General features: G+C 41.6%; 1 long non-coding RNA gene across 1 annotated transcript in view; it reads right to left on the bottom strand.

Moving 5' to 3' along the window:
- The window catches only part of LOC140714617 (uncharacterized), a 96,988-nt gene that overhangs the window by 33,307 nt on the left and 47,993 nt on the right, over positions 1 to 15,688 (bottom strand). The window contains exons 2-3 of the long non-coding RNA XR_012095948.1: positions 3,840 to 3,911; positions 2,765 to 2,851 (exon numbers count right to left, since the gene is read on the bottom strand). This is a non-coding gene — a long non-coding RNA (uncharacterized lncRNA). The remainder of the gene's footprint in view (positions 1 to 2,764; positions 2,852 to 3,839; positions 3,912 to 15,688) is intronic.

The raw sequence follows: 15,688 nt of genomic DNA, 5'->3' as shown, positions 1-15,688 counted from the left end.
CAGCTGTGGCGGCCATGTCAGTAAGTATCTTGAAAGCGTCGGTTGATACTGTTTGTGATTCATAAGGGTGCCAAATGTTTCAGGGAGAGGGCAAGAGAATGGGGTTGAGGGGGTAATAAATCAGCCTTGATGGAATAGCAGAGTGGTCTCAATTGGCCAAATAGCCTAATGACTTAGGAGCCTAATGACTCCTATGACTTATTGGGGTGCTTAGCTCCCTGCGCTACTCATTTTACACATATTTGTGTGGCTAAGCACAGCTCCAATGACATACTTAAGTTTGCAACAACACCACAGTCAAAGATTGTGACAAGCTAGCATATAGGAAGGAGATTGAAAACCTGTCTGAGAACCAGCAGTGCCTCTGCTCCCTTAGGAGTTTGAGGAGATTTGATGAACTTTTATATTTATGTAGTGAAGGGTATATTGACTGGCTGCATCACAGCCTTTTATGGAAACAGCAATGCCACTGAATAGAAAATCTTACAAAAAGTAGTGGATACAGCCCAGTCCAGCACAGATAAATCCCTCTCCACCAAAGAGCACATCTACACAAAGTGTTGTTGCAAGTAAGGAGCATCCATCATCAGGGTCCCCCACCTCCTTTTATCTTCTCGTTGCTGCCATCAGGTAGAAGGTACAGGAGCCTCAGGACTTGCACCACCAGGTTCAGGAGCAGTAATTACCCCTCAACCATTAGGGTCCTGAACCAGAGGAGATAACTTCACTCAAATTCACTTGCACCATCACTGAACTGCTCCCACAACCTATGGGCTGAAATTCAGTGACTCTTTGGCTACATCCACACTAGACAGGATAATTTTGAAAACGCCGGTTTCGCGTAAAAACGATAGGCGTTCACACTACTGCATTTTTTAAAATATCTCTATCCACATTGTAATGGAGATTTCGGCGAATCTCCTCCTGCGCATGCGCAAGACACATCTACCGAAAACAAGCGACATGTTTGGTGTTGAATCTCACTGTAAAAGTGGGTGTTTGTGTAGTTACAGACTAGAAAAACTTAAAACGGCGGACAGCTGTTAGCTTTCGCACAGGAGAACTTAAAAGTTAAAAAAAAACAAATACTGGAGCATACAGAGGCCACCGACAGGGAGTTCATGGACAGATTGACAGGCTGACGACGAATATTGAAAAACTGACTAACTCTGTTGCATTAATAAAGCACCTTGTTAAACATATAAAACATGTCTGCATCAGTGTTATCTTGTATTTCCATACAATGTTACATTAGGCTGTTACACATCTATTGTCAGAGAAGTACTTGCATAAATAGGTAAACCGCCTTCATACAAGCAAGGACAGAAAACAGGGCAAAGTGAGTATGCTTATTTATTCATAAAAAACACAAAATGCTGACAGAACTCAGCAAGCCAGACAGCATCTATGGGAGGAGGTAATAATGACATTTCGGGCCGAAACCGTTCATCAGGAGTGAAGTAACATGGGATGGTCGAGGGGGGACAAGAAGTGGGGGGAGGGATAAAGTAGAGAGCTGGGAAGTGATAGGCTGGAGGGAAATGGGCTAGGGGGAAGGTGGAGAATTATGGGAAATAAAAGAGAAAGAAAGGTAGGGCTGGGGGGAGAGATTATAGTGAGGGGGGGAAAGAGAGAGAAAGAGAACCAGACTAAAATAATAGATAGGGATGGGGGTAAGGGTGGGGGGCAGGGGTATCAATGGAGGTCAATGAGTTGGATGTTCATGCCGGCAGGAAGGAGGCTACCTAGGCGGGAGATAAAGTATTGCTCCATCAACCTGCGTGTGGCCTCATCTTGACGGTACAGGAGGCCATGGACAGACATGTCGGAGTGGGAGTGGTCTGTGGAATTGAAGTGTGTGGCCACAGGGAGATCCCGCCAATGCTGGAGGACTGAGTGCCGGTGTTCAGCGAAACGGTCTCCCAAATGTATAAATGGCCACATCGAGAGCACCGGATACAGTATATCACCCCAGTTGACTCGCAGGTGAAGTGGTGCCTCACCTGAAAGGACTGTCTGGGGCCTGGGATGGTGGTGAGGGAAGAAGTGTGGGGGCAGGTGTAGCACTTCTGTTTGCAGGGATGAGTCCCCGGAGGGAGGTCCGTGGGAAGGGATGGGGGGGATGAATGGACAAAGAAGTCACGTAGGGAGCGATCCCACTTCTTGGTCCCTCCCCCCACTTCTTATCCCCTCTCGACCATCCCATGTTACTTCACTCCTGATGAAGGGTTTCGGCCCGAAACGTCGTTATTACCTCCTCCCATAGATGCTCTCTGGCCTGCTGAGTTCTGCCAGCATTTTGTGTTTTTATTTATTTCCAGCATCTGCAGATTCACTCGTGATGCTTATTTATTCAGTAAGTTATGGGTCGAAGTATTTGGTGAGTACATTTCTAATTCTTCTGGAGTCAGTTTCATTGCTGTCTGTTCTGAAATTGTTAGGTTGCGTTCAAGAAAACAATGAAACAGCACGTTGCCGTCTGACAGCGTTTTCAGAAGTCTCCAGTTACCCCGTCCACACTGATCCGGCCAATCCGGCGTTTTCAAAAATACACACTTTGGAGAGCGTTTCTGAAAAGCTCCGGTTTCGGGGGACGAAAACGCTGTTTTAGTGTGAACTAAGGGTAAAAACGAAGAGAAAAAGCTTTGGTTATGGATTTATCAGGTGTAGTGTGGATGTAGCCTTTGTCTCATGTTATCAATACTTATTGTTTATTTATTTATTATTATTATTATTATTATTATTTCTTTCTTTTTGTACTTACATAGTTTGTTGACTTTTGCACACTGATTGCTCTGTTGGTGTGGTCTTTCATTGATTCTGTTGTGGTTACTGGATTTATTGAGTATGCCTACAAGAAAATAAATCTCAGTGCTGTACATGATGACATATATCCATATACTTTGATAGTTACTTTGAACTTTGGACTTTTGAACAAAGGGCTTATACTCTTAGAAGCCACTTACACCAGCACCAATTAGAACAGAAAACACACTGCAGCTCGTGCCAACAGTAGAAAGAGAAGCAGAGTGTATGTTTCAGGTCTAAAACCTTTCATCAGAACTGGGACAAGAAGACAAGATATTTTAACCTGTAAAGATGGTGAGAGTGGAATGTATGGGACAAAGGGAAACTTTGATAGGTTGAAGCCAGTGACACCTAGGTGATCCCTATGTCCATAGAGTTGTCTAGTTAATAGATTAGTGAAGGCATTTAAAGAGATAGAAAACAAAAAGATCTGTTGCACTGTGTGGTGCAGTTCAGGACTACTAATGAACCTGAAGCTGAAAGGAAACTGTGGGGACATCAGCAGCAGTCCGACACGTCATCATGGCAGTGTTATGGTACTGCTTGTATTGTAATGGGTCAGGGCATTAACATTAATTCACAGGTAGGACCTCAAGTGCATGAATAAAATTGGTCACTATTTCCAATTCCAATTTAAATGCTAATTTGTTGATTTTCTTGACATTGAACACAGGGTTTCTCGTTCACTTCCTTCATTGCCACAAACGTTTCAGTTTGTGTGGGGTTTTTTCTCTCTTCTACAGTTAACTCCACGCAAGTGGGCATTTATGACCTTGCACTCCAGCAACCTGCAGCATCCTTTACCTCTGTCCTGCTCCTTCCTCTTCATAGCCCACAGTCACGGCCTTTGCCTTAAACTTTAAAAACTTGTATCAGAACTGGTGACTGAAAGTGTGAAATGAAGGGAGTGTTTCTTTATCATCACTTTCACCTTGTTGCTCCTCTATTATCTGGCATGTTTGCAGTTTTTGAAAACCTTGAAATGAGAAATGTACATGGCTAAAGTTGTGATTGTAAGGAGTTGCACTCACCAATATGCTTACCAGCAGGACTGCTCTACTACAGATGCCATAGCAATAGTCATGCACCTGGTCCTGACAAACCTAGAAACAAGGACACATAGGGTGGAATGTTGTTTCTGGATTTAATTTCAGCAATCAACACTCTCGTCCTACAAACCTTGATGAATAAACTTTACTCCTCGGTCTCAATACACTACTGTGCAAATGGGTGTTGGCCTTCCTAATGAACAGACCTCAGACAGACAGGATGCATGACCGCTCCTCCCTCCCCACCCTCCTCAACAGGGGTTCCCCCACAGTCGTGTGCTGAGCCCATTGCTGTACACTCCACTCACACACGACTGCACTGCAAAACACCCAAGTAATTACACTGTTAAGTTTGCCGATGACACGAGGGTGAAGGGGTTCATCACCAACAACAATGAGGCAGCCTACAGAGAGGAGGCGGAGGAGTTCAAGGGCTGGTGCCAGGCAAATAACCTCTTCAGCAATGTCAACAAGACAAAGGAGATGGTCATCGACTCCGTGAGAACTCGCACCACACACACCCCTCTTCACAACGACGGCACGGCAGTGGAAACTGTAGGCAGTTTCAAACTCCTGGGAGCGCACATCTCGCACAGCCTCTCATGGTCCCAGAACACATTTTACACAGTCAGGAAAGTCCACCAATTCCTCTCCTTTCTGAGAAGAATGGAGAGAGCTGGACTTTGCACATCTATACTCACGTCATCCTACCGCTGTGCGGTTGAGAGCATCTTGACAAGTTGCATTACACACAAAATGCTGGTGGAACGCAGCAGGCCAGGCAGCATCTATAAGGAGAAGCGCTGTCGACGTTTCGGGCCGAGACCCTTCGTCAGGACTAACTGAAAGGAAAGATAGTAAGAGATTTGAAAGTAGGAGGGGGAAGGGGAAATGCGAAATGATAGGAGAAGACCGGAAAAGGGTGGGGTGAAGCTGAGAGCCAAACAGGTGATTGGCAAAAGGGATATAGAGCTAGAGAAGAGAAAGGATCATGGGATGGGAGGCCTAGGGAGAAAGAAAGGGGGGGAGGGGAGCACCAGAGGGAGATGGAGAACAGGCAGAGTGATGGGCAGAGAGAGAAAGAAAAAAAAGGGGATGGGGAAAAAAAACTAAATATATCAGGGATGGGGTAAGAAGGGGAGGAGGGGCATTAACAGAAGTTAGAGAAGTCAGTGTTCATGCCATCAGGTTGGAGGCTACCCAGCCGGTATATAAGGTGTTGTTCCTCCAACCTGAGTGTGGCTTCACCTTGACAGTAGAGGAGGCCATGGATAGACATATCAGAATGGGAGTGGGACGTGGAAGTAAAATGTGTGGCTCCAACCAGATGGCATGAACATTGACTTCTCTAACTTCCATTAATGCCCCTCCTCCCCTTCTTACCCAATCCATGATATATTTAGTTTTTTTCCTCCATCCCCTTTTTTTTCTCTCTCTCTGCCCATCACTCTGCCTGTTCTCCGTCTCCCTCCGGTGCTCCCCTCCCCCCTTTCTTTCTCCCTAGGCCTCCCGTCCCATGATCCTTTCCCTTCTCTAGCTCTGTATCCCTTTTACCAATCACCTGTTTGGCTCTCAGCTTCACCCCACCCCCTCTGGTCTTCACCTATCATTTCGCATTTTCCCCTCCCCCTCCTACTTTCAAATCTCTTACTATCTTTCCTTTCAGTTAGTCCTGACGAAGGGTCTCAACCCGAAATGTCGACAGCGCTTCTCCTTATAGATGCTGCCTGGCCTGCTGCGTTCCACCAGCATTTTGTGTGTGTTGCTTGAATTTCCAGCATCTGCAGATTTCCTCAAAGTTGCATTACTGCATGGTAGGGAAACTTCACTGCAACAGACCGGAAGGTTCTACAACAGGTCATCTAAACTGCCCAGTGCATCACCGGCACCAACCTATTCACCATCAAGAACATTATATACAGAAAGGTGCCAAAGAAGAGCCAGTAACATCATGAAGATCCCATTTACTCTGCTCATGGACTGTTTGTCCCACATCCATCAGGGAGGAGGCTGCGTAGCATCCAAGCCAGAACCAACAGACTCATAAACAGTTACTTTCCCCAAGCAGTAAGGTTCATCAACACCTCCACCCACTAACCCAGCCCTCCACACCCCTAACCACCACTACTTTATCATTCCCTGTCTGTCTCTTTATGTACAGACACACCTGTGCCTAGCGTTACTTTATGGATATACAGTCAATCTATGGTCATACAATCAATCTTATGTATTTAGATTTATTATGCCTTTTTTTATTCTTGTATTATTTATATTATTGTGGGGTTTTGTGCTGCAGTGGATCTGGAGTAACTATTATTTCTTTCGGCTTAACACTTGTTTTCTGAGAATGACATTAAGCAATCTTGAATCTTGAATAAAACTGTCTGCAGCTTGCAAATCACAAGAGAGTATAGGTTGAGAAGGAGGTGGATTATGAGCAGCAGGATTAAACCTGAAGAGACAGTCAGCTTTGATGATTTCAGCCCCATTGCTGGCTGTATCCTCTTGCCTATAGTCAACCATGAAATAGACTGCCATCTCCATCAGTGTGATTTCTGTGATGGCAGATTTGTCATACAAGAGGAGTCTAGACAGATTGGGTTTAGCTTCTCTTGACATAAGAAGAATGAGGGGTGATTAAATGAATTGAACAGAATTCATAATAGGGCTGACAGTGTAGACAGAACGTTGATGTTTCTCTTGGCTGGGGTACCTGGAACCATTTGTCAGAGTTTCACAATATTGAGATAGCCACTCAGGACAGAGACAAGAAGAAATTCGTCACCCAGATTAAAGATACAAGATTTGCTGTACACAAGTGCAAAGGGGAACAAAATAATTGCTACTCCAGACCCAATGCAGCACAAAAAGAAGTAAGATAAAGAACATAATAATTTAAAATACATATAAATACATAGATAGCTGATAGACATAGATTGGTTATATATCCATAAAGTGACACTAGACACAGGAGTGTCTGTACATAAGGTGGCTCTGTCAGGAAATGCTAAATAGTGGTGGTGTGTGGTATCTTGGGTAGGTTAGTGGGTGAAGGTGCTGATCAGCCTTTAGCTTGCGAAAAGGAACTGTTTTGAGTCTTATGATCATGGTGTGGTTGCTATGTAGCCTTCTCCCTAAAGGTTCTGGGACAAACAGTCCATGAGCAGCGAGGATGGGACCCTTCATGATGTTACAGTCCTTTTTAGGCAACTTTCCGTTAACTATTTGCTGCAGTGCAGTTCCTGTATCATGCAGTGATGCAGCTTGTTATTTTCCTTATAAGGGCCTGCAACAAATGAATCTCAAGGTAGTATATAATACTGTAAATGGACTTGATAATGCATTTACTTCAATGTTGAATTTGAATTTGGACACACAGGCCTACCAGTATTCTTTTGGTCTGTTGATATTGCATCAGATGGACTACAAAGAGGAAAGTTGTACTTAATCTTTCCACTAATAATGTGAACACAGACCCAATCATCACTTTTATTCTTACTGGAACTGGAAAGGTCAGGTACAGGCTAAATCGAGAAGGCAGGGTCCAGACCTTAGTGCGTATCAAGGTGGCAGGGCCCAAGTTCAAGAATGAGGAACGACCCGGGGTCTAGACGATCTAAGCACCGGGCTGGATTGAAAATGTCACCATGTTGGGGCCAGAGGCGAAGGACGGGCCAGTTCAGCTCATTGCTCTGCGAGGTTTACTCATCTCGGCATTGAACTGAGGCTGTTGTCTGCAACTAACGGACTGAGTGCAGTGATGACTTGTCCTCATGGTTATGAACTCACTTTCATGAACTTCAGTTCCGAATGTTAGTTGCTTACTCTTATTGTTTACACAGTTTGTTTTTTTTCTGCTCATCAGGTGTTCGAACTGCCTTCTTTTAGGTTTCTTTGTTTTGTGGCTGCCTGTAGTAGATGAATCTCAAAGTTGTGTATAGTATACATACTTTGATAATAAATATACTTCCTACTTTGTGCTGCTAAATTTAAGCCATATTTGATCTATGAAATGTTTGCATATAAAGCCATCATAATTTGTCTGGGGCATGGACTATTTTCTCCATAACTCAAATGTGCAGGTTAACATTTCCAAAGTTTGGAAGGCATAGCTGTTCAGCTATTTAGAGGAACCATAAAAATAATCAATGAACTGATTACTAATCAGACTGATTGCTTAGTCAATTAACTGTTGATTGTTAAGCTTGAAATGCTGGGACAAATTAACACATGAACACAAAATAAGTTAAGCCCAAAAATTCCACAAAGAATGCAAATGGTAGATTAGATTTAAAGATTATCTTTATTTGTCATGTGTAACATACAGTGTGATGTGCTCTTTGCTTCAAACCAAATTAATGAAGATTGTACTGGGCAGCCCACCTGTGTCACTACGCTTCCAGTGCCAAAATCGCATGTCCGCAACTTACTAACGGGAAGCAGACCTCTTTGAAATGTGGGAGGAAATCAGAGGAGAAGCACGTGGTCACTGGGAAAACATGCAAACTCCTTATGGGCAGCTGGAGTCCCAGACGCAGTCCTACATTGCGTTGAAGACTGACAACTCCTGCGACGCTGCTGGTGCCAAACTGTGTTGGTCTCTGCCGTTCCTTTGGATTCATCAGATGCATGGAGGGGGACTTGCTACATGAACAGCAGTTTGCTCTCCATATCGTACTGCCCTAGCTTGCACATCTGGGCAGCTAAAATGTAAGTAACTCCATGGTCAACCCTGACTGACACAGACCTCACTCAAATAAGCCAAATAAACATTCTTTTTAACTTTTAATCTTTTGAAGAAAGAAAAAGCAATGTTTAAATTTATTATCACTGAATAATTACAATTTCTATTGAAGGATTACATCACAGCATTAACTCATCCTCCCCTTGCAGGGTTTATCGTTATCTCCCCGAAAATCTCCTGTGTCTTATTCCCACATTCTGTTTAATAATATCGCCTGTAAAGTGTTTGCCTTTGTGTATTTTGATTTTATATTTTGTTTTCTGTGATAAGTTACTCAAACTGTGAACTGACAGTGTAGCATAAGGGAATCCAGGCACCAAGTAATTAGGACGATCAAGAAGGAATCACTTTAACCCATTTGATTAAGCAGGAGAGAGTAAATGGGCTTGAGGAGAAAGTGTAAATTACAAAGATGAATCAGGTCCAAAACAAAGCAAAATGAGAGCAAGAAAATTTGGATGCAGAGACACTGAAACAAAGTGTCTGACAATTGTGTGCATGCCTCACTTAAACTACAATTTTACAGGACCCTCAGACCTCACACCACCAGGTTCAGGAACAGTTATTACCCCTCAACCATCAGGCTTCTGGACCAAAGGGAATAACTTCACTCAATTTCACTTGCCCCATTATTGAAATGTTCCCACAACCTATGGGCTCACTTTCAATGACTCTTATCTCATGTTTTATCAAATCTCATCTCTTATCAAATATCTCATGTTTTCGATATTTGTTTATTATTATTACTTCTTTTTTCTTCGATTTGCACAGTTTGTTGTCATATGCACATTGGCTGAATGCCCAAGTTGGTGCGGTCTTTCATTGATATTATTATGGTTATTATTCTATCATGGATTTAAGAGTATGCCTGCAAGAAAATTAATTTCATCGTTGTAAATGGTGACATACTGTATATATACTTTAATGGTAAATTTACTTTGAACTTTGAACTTTAAATTTATATTTATTAATGACCTGTGTCTATTGTGCTATTTGATGGAGAGATATGTGGACAATTTCCATTTCTTTTCTAAAGTGCTCTTGGACTTTTTACTATTCACATGAAGGGCTAGAAATTCAATAACAAGAATGAAAAAGAATGTAATAATTTTGGGCAATAGTTACTGTGGTCAAGCCCAGAACTACAGAGGACAGTTCTGTTACTTGGATAATCTGCCTCATCCATCTCATGTATGATGCTCAGACATCCTTGAAAGCCAAAATTAGAAAACAGCCCAATACTACATCCCTATACCATGAAAGCACAGTAGCACACATGTTCCACTGTTAAAATATACAGATGGACAGAGTGAACCAGAACTCATTAGGAACAGACTAAATTCCAAAGATTTTTCAGAAAGATCAATCCTGTCTATTTTTTTAAATGCAATCTTTAGCAAATATTACTAATCTTTTTCATTGTTTTCAATAATATTGAATATTGAACATTGAAATAAATCATGAGCAAAAAGTATTCTGAACATCTCAGGTATTTCTAAATACTCTCCTTAAATTTTTTAAGGAAGAAAAAGATGAAATATGAAAGTAAGCTAGCCAGCAATATTTAAGAGGATACGGAAAGATTTATCAAATATATAAAGAGTAAAAGAGAGACAAGAGTTGATATTGGACTGCTGGAAAATGACACAAGAGAGATCGTAGTGAATGACAAGGAAATAGTGGACAAACTGAGTAAACTGCCTTTACTGTGAAAGGCACAAGTTCGAGAGTGTTGGAGTCAGAAGTGAGTGTAGTTGGTATTACTAGGAAGAAGAAGCTTGGGGAAACTGAAAGGGCTGGAGGTATATAAGTCAACTAGACCAGATGGACTACACCCCAGGGTTCTGAAAGAGGTAGCTGAAGAGATTATGGAGGCATTAGTAATGATCTTTTAAGAAACACTAGAGTCCAGAATGGTTCCAAAGGACTGGAAAATTGCAAATGTCACTTCATTCTTTAAGAAGAGGAGAAGGCAGAAGAAGGGAAATTAAAGGTTAGTTAGCCTGATCGCTGGGGTTGGAAAAATGTTGGAGTCGGTTGTTAAGGATATGGTTTTGGAGTACTTGTAAAATTGGCCAAAGTCAGCACGGTTACTTTAAGCAAAATTCTAGCCTAATAAATTTGTTAGAATTCTTTCAGGAAATAACAAGCAGGAAGACAAAGGAGAATCAGTAGATGTTGTGTACTTGGATTTTCAGAAAGCATTTGACAAGGTGCAGCACATGAAGCTGCTTAAGGGCTGCTTAACGAGTTAAGAGCCTATGGTATTACAAGGAAGATAATAGCATGGATAGAACATTGGCTGATTGGCAGGAGGAAAAGAGTGGGAATAAAGAGAGCATTTTCTGATTGGCTACTAGTGACTACTGGTGCTCCATAGGGGTTGGTGTTGTGACTGCTTCTTTTTATCTTATTTGTCACTGATTTGGATGGATGGAATTCATAGCTTCGTGGCCAAGTTTGCAGATGATATGAAGATAGGTGGAGGGCTAGGAAGTGTTGAGGAAGCAGAGAGGCTGTTGAAGGACTTGGGCAGATTAGGGGAATGGGTAAAGAAGTGACAAATGGACAAATACAGTGCCAGGAGGTGTATGCACTTTGTTAGAAGGAATAAAAGCATCGACTATTTTCTGAACGAGGAGAAAATTCGAAAATCTGAGGTGCAAAGGGATTTGGAAGACCTCATGCAGGACTCCCTAAAGGTTAATTTGCAGGTTGAGTCAGTGGCAAAGAAGGCAAATGCAATGTTATCATTCATTTCAAGAGTACTAGACTATAACAGCAAGGATGCAATGCTGAGTCCTTATAAGGCACTGGTGAGGCCTCACTTGGGGTATTACGAGCAACTTTAGGCCCCATATTTGACAAAGATTGTGCTGACATTGGAGTTGGCTCAGAGGACATTCACAAGAATTATTCCAGGAATGAAAGGCTTATCACATGGGAGCAATTGACAGCTCTGTGTCTTTACTCACTGGAATTTAGAAGAACGAGGGGAATCTCATTAAAACCTATTGAATGTTGAAAGGCTTAGATAGAATGGACGCAGAGAGGATGTTTCTGATGGTGAGGGAGTCTAGGACCAAAGCGCACAGTTTCAAAATAGAGGTATGTCCACTTAGAATAGAGATGATGAGGAATTTCTTCAGTCAAATGGTGGTGAATCTGTGCAATTCATTGTTACAGGCAGCTTTGGGGGCAGCAAATTGGGTGTACTTAAGGTAGAGGTTGATAGTTTCTTGATTGGTCAGGCCATGAGAGGGTACAGAGAGAAGATCAAGAATGGGATTGAAAGGGAAATGGATCAGCCATGATGAAATGGCAGTGCATACTTAATAGGCCAAATGTCCTAATTCTGTACCTATGTCTTATGGTCTTATTCCACTTTCCAGTTCCAAATAACTTTGTATAAAATGCAGATCAAATGGCGGAACATAAGAGCACAGAAAGAATGTTCTTTTGTAGATTTAGAAGGAAACAAGTGAAAATTTTGAGAAGTCATTTGATAAACAGAATAGATTCAGGTGTTTTCCTATTTGGAAATTTCAGGCATCGATTATGTGGTACAAGCTGTGAGCTAAAACTAGACATTCCTTTCCTCACCTAGGAAGACACTCTGCACTGCACACTATTCCATATGAGAATGGAACTAATGGGTTGTTAAGGAGATAGTGGCATGAATTATGGTTGCTGGCTGTGGCCAGTTCTGTTTTTTACATTATCTCATCTCCAGGCAAAGAGGTCTGATGGCAAAGGGGAAGAATTTTCGAGCAACCTGTCAAGCAAAAGTTGTACTGATAACCTACCAACTGGTACAACTTTGGACTGTGGGAGGAAACCAGAACACCCGGAGGAAACTGGGGAGAGCGTATAAACTCCTTACAGACAGCAGTGGGAATTGAACCTGTGTCATCTCTACCATAAAGCATTGTGCTACCATGCCTTCTGCCATATGGAAGTGCGATTCATGGCCACACTTCTGATTTGCAAACTGTTCAGTTTACCAGAACCTTGCTAGAATTAAATAACATTTTCATGGAAATAATGTGATCTGTAAAAATAAAATGTTCCCTATGCAGACCCAAAAATTTTAAGACATGTGATAATCCTGTTAAATTATTGATTTAGAAAGTTTGTGAAAGGTATTCCACAGAATTCCATCCAATGAAATTAAATGCACTCAACATGCTGAGACACTTGAACCTGTGTCTTTTTTATTACATTACATTAATCAAATGCTTGAAGAGGACACGTTTCCAAGCAAATGTCACAATGATGTTCTGTAAAAACATCTTTCGAGCTGGAGGATTTTTGACAGCAATATCAATTGTGCTGTCTCAAATGATCAGTATGACTGAATTAGTTCAAAATTAACAATCGGAATTTATGAGTGAGTTGCCTCATTTCCCTTGAAGAAGTGTTTGGAAAACAAATAATTGAATTGATTTAAATGCTTAAACAATTCAAATGGCTAACTTAACATGCCTAACTGGTTTAACTGAAGCATGTGCACGGTCATGAATTGTATTTCAAAATGCAAACTCTGTTCTATTGCATGCTAAGTTTTTTTTTCCACAAGCAAAGGATATCCAGTGAACTGACAAGGGAATACTGTTGAGTTGTAAGATGCAATTTACAGGATCTTTACAAAAGTTGACAATTTCTTTCAAATTCAAAGGTCTGAACATGCATACAAAATGCTCGTCAAACTGCAAATGTGGCAATTACAGCAGGTTATTCCTTGACACTGTTACTTCAGGCAAGCGGCCAAAGTGCAGCACCAGTCAAAATATCCCACATGATCCAAGCAGCTTAACAAGCTCTTTTACTCTCTGCAGACTTGGAAGAAAAAGAGAATTCAACCCAAGAGGAACAGGACAAAAAAAAAGAAAGAGAAAGGTCTGGTGGTGTTTGCTGAAGAAAATGGTGCCAATGATTCGCCCTGATCAAGGTGTGTGTGTATATTGCAATGACAGCTGTCCACGCTCACATTTAACAGAGCAGCTTTAAATAGGCAAGGAGTCTGTCTGTTATTCACTGTTTGCTAATGAATGACTTGCTTCAGTTCATGTGCTTTTGTGTTCCAGAGGCTCCTCTAACTACACCTTGCCTACAGACACATCAGCCTGTCACAGTTTCCCCAACTCACCACCCCCACCATTTGCTCTTTTTTAATAACTTAATTTTAATTCCACCTCACAGCAATCCCCTCTGCACAATGGGCTTCTAAACTCATTAAGTAAATTCCAAAAGAACCATTTACAAATCATTTCTCTTTGGCCAGATATATCAGGTTTAATTAGGTGAGCATTTTTGACATGGCGCAAAAACAAAAGGCCTGCTCCTCTCTGAAAGCGTTCAGGTCCTTTACAGTCCGACTCTTCCCACCATCGTTCTGCTAATGATTCGGAATTTTTAAGCAAAAAAATAGAAGGGTAAGGTCTCATAAACTCGGCTGTACACAAAAGCCTCCACATGAAACCTATTGCCTCCTCACCAGGTGACTTTCGAACCTCATTACACGATGGTTGTCAGACAACAAAGACTCTGTATACAGTGCGCCGTACTGAAGCAAACACCAAATGGGATATGCATGTTTAACTCTTCGCTGCAGTGAACTAACTCGAGGACTTTCATCTCTCCCATACCTAGTGCAATGAAGAGGATTTCTTACTACTACCACAGGCACAAGAATAATACAGACAGTATCACTACTGCACTTTATGCTGCAGGCTTTTAAGGTAGCAATGAAGGTCCTCCATCCCTGGCAATGTTCAGGGTTTCCTTCATCGTGCCAGGAGCTCAGTTTTCACTACTGTCAGTCACTCAGGAACACTGTCACACTCAGATGTAGAAGGATTCTCTATTACTGCTTCTGTAACAGTTTTGATTTACCAGTCGGGCTTGTTAGCCCTGAACTGAACACTTGAACCTGGAGGATTGGTGGACCACTGTTAGTCTGGCCTCTACCCTTTGACCTATTTGGCATGGGTGACCCTAACAAGCGGCAAAACATAAAGCCCTGACTCCAGTCAACATAGCTCTCTGGGTCATTGAAGCACGCAAGACTCCAAACCCTATTCTTCTTAGAGGAATACAGACTATTCTCCTGGATATTTACAGAAGGAGTCAAGGGTGGGTTTCATTTAACCTCTCTGGTCTGTTCTGCCATGCAGTGGGCTTATGGTTGATTTATATCTACCTTTACCCCATATTGTTAATGTTTTTATTGATAAAAACAAATCTTCAAAGTCTATTGTGGAGAAAAATGAGCTGTTCAATAATAACATAATCAAAGATCGCATGAAAAAGAAAATTGTTGTTTTTACAGGCACTCTCCGAGGATGTGAGTTTCCCAGCTTGGCATATTTCAAGACATCCCGAAGTCACAAGCATATTTTCTGATATCAGAAACATCGTCTTCAGGTTTAATGAGATATAAGGCAGCAAAGTAATTGCAGTAACTTTATCAATGGATTTCTTTCCCAACGTTTGGCCTGCAGATACAGTTTCATTAATAAATATTGGCCCACCATACTTTATTTCTTGGATAGTGACAATGAACTTTTCAACATTGAACAGATCAGTATGACTCACATCTCTAGCATACCATTGTGAATAACATCATCTTATCTTCCATAGTTACAATTTAATATTTAAGGATGGAATGGGGAACTGAAAGAATTGCTCTTGTAGAATTTTATCCACCTTGTCCACAGGCCAACAGTATTCATAGGCAATTCTGCAGTGTGTGAGTGGCTGATCAAAATAGAAAGATTTTGCCCAAGTTGTACAAAAGAGTTCAGAACATGTGCTAGTTTAATTCTATTTTCCTTTACTCTTCCCCTGTTATATTTGAGCCAACATCTCTCTTTGGTCAATCCTGCATGATTCACAGACCTGAAAGAGAAAATAAATTTGATACACCAAAGATCCAAATGGATCTACATTGAACTCTAATTAACCTCGTTGTTTTGAGGATCGCTGTTACTGAAATTAGCTTTTTATTCCAATTTATTAAAATAATTGAATTTGAGTGAGGTTTATCGCATGATCATTGATCAAGGCTCCCTGGTTACACAACCAG

This window comes from Hemitrygon akajei, chromosome 2 (genome assembly GCF_048418815.1).
Source record: "Hemitrygon akajei chromosome 2, sHemAka1.3, whole genome shotgun sequence".
NCBI classification, from domain to species: Eukaryota; Metazoa; Chordata; class Chondrichthyes; order Myliobatiformes; family Dasyatidae; genus Hemitrygon; species Hemitrygon akajei.
The sequence above is the reverse complement of the archived record's forward strand: the minus strand, read 5'-3'. Positions and strand labels throughout refer to the sequence as shown.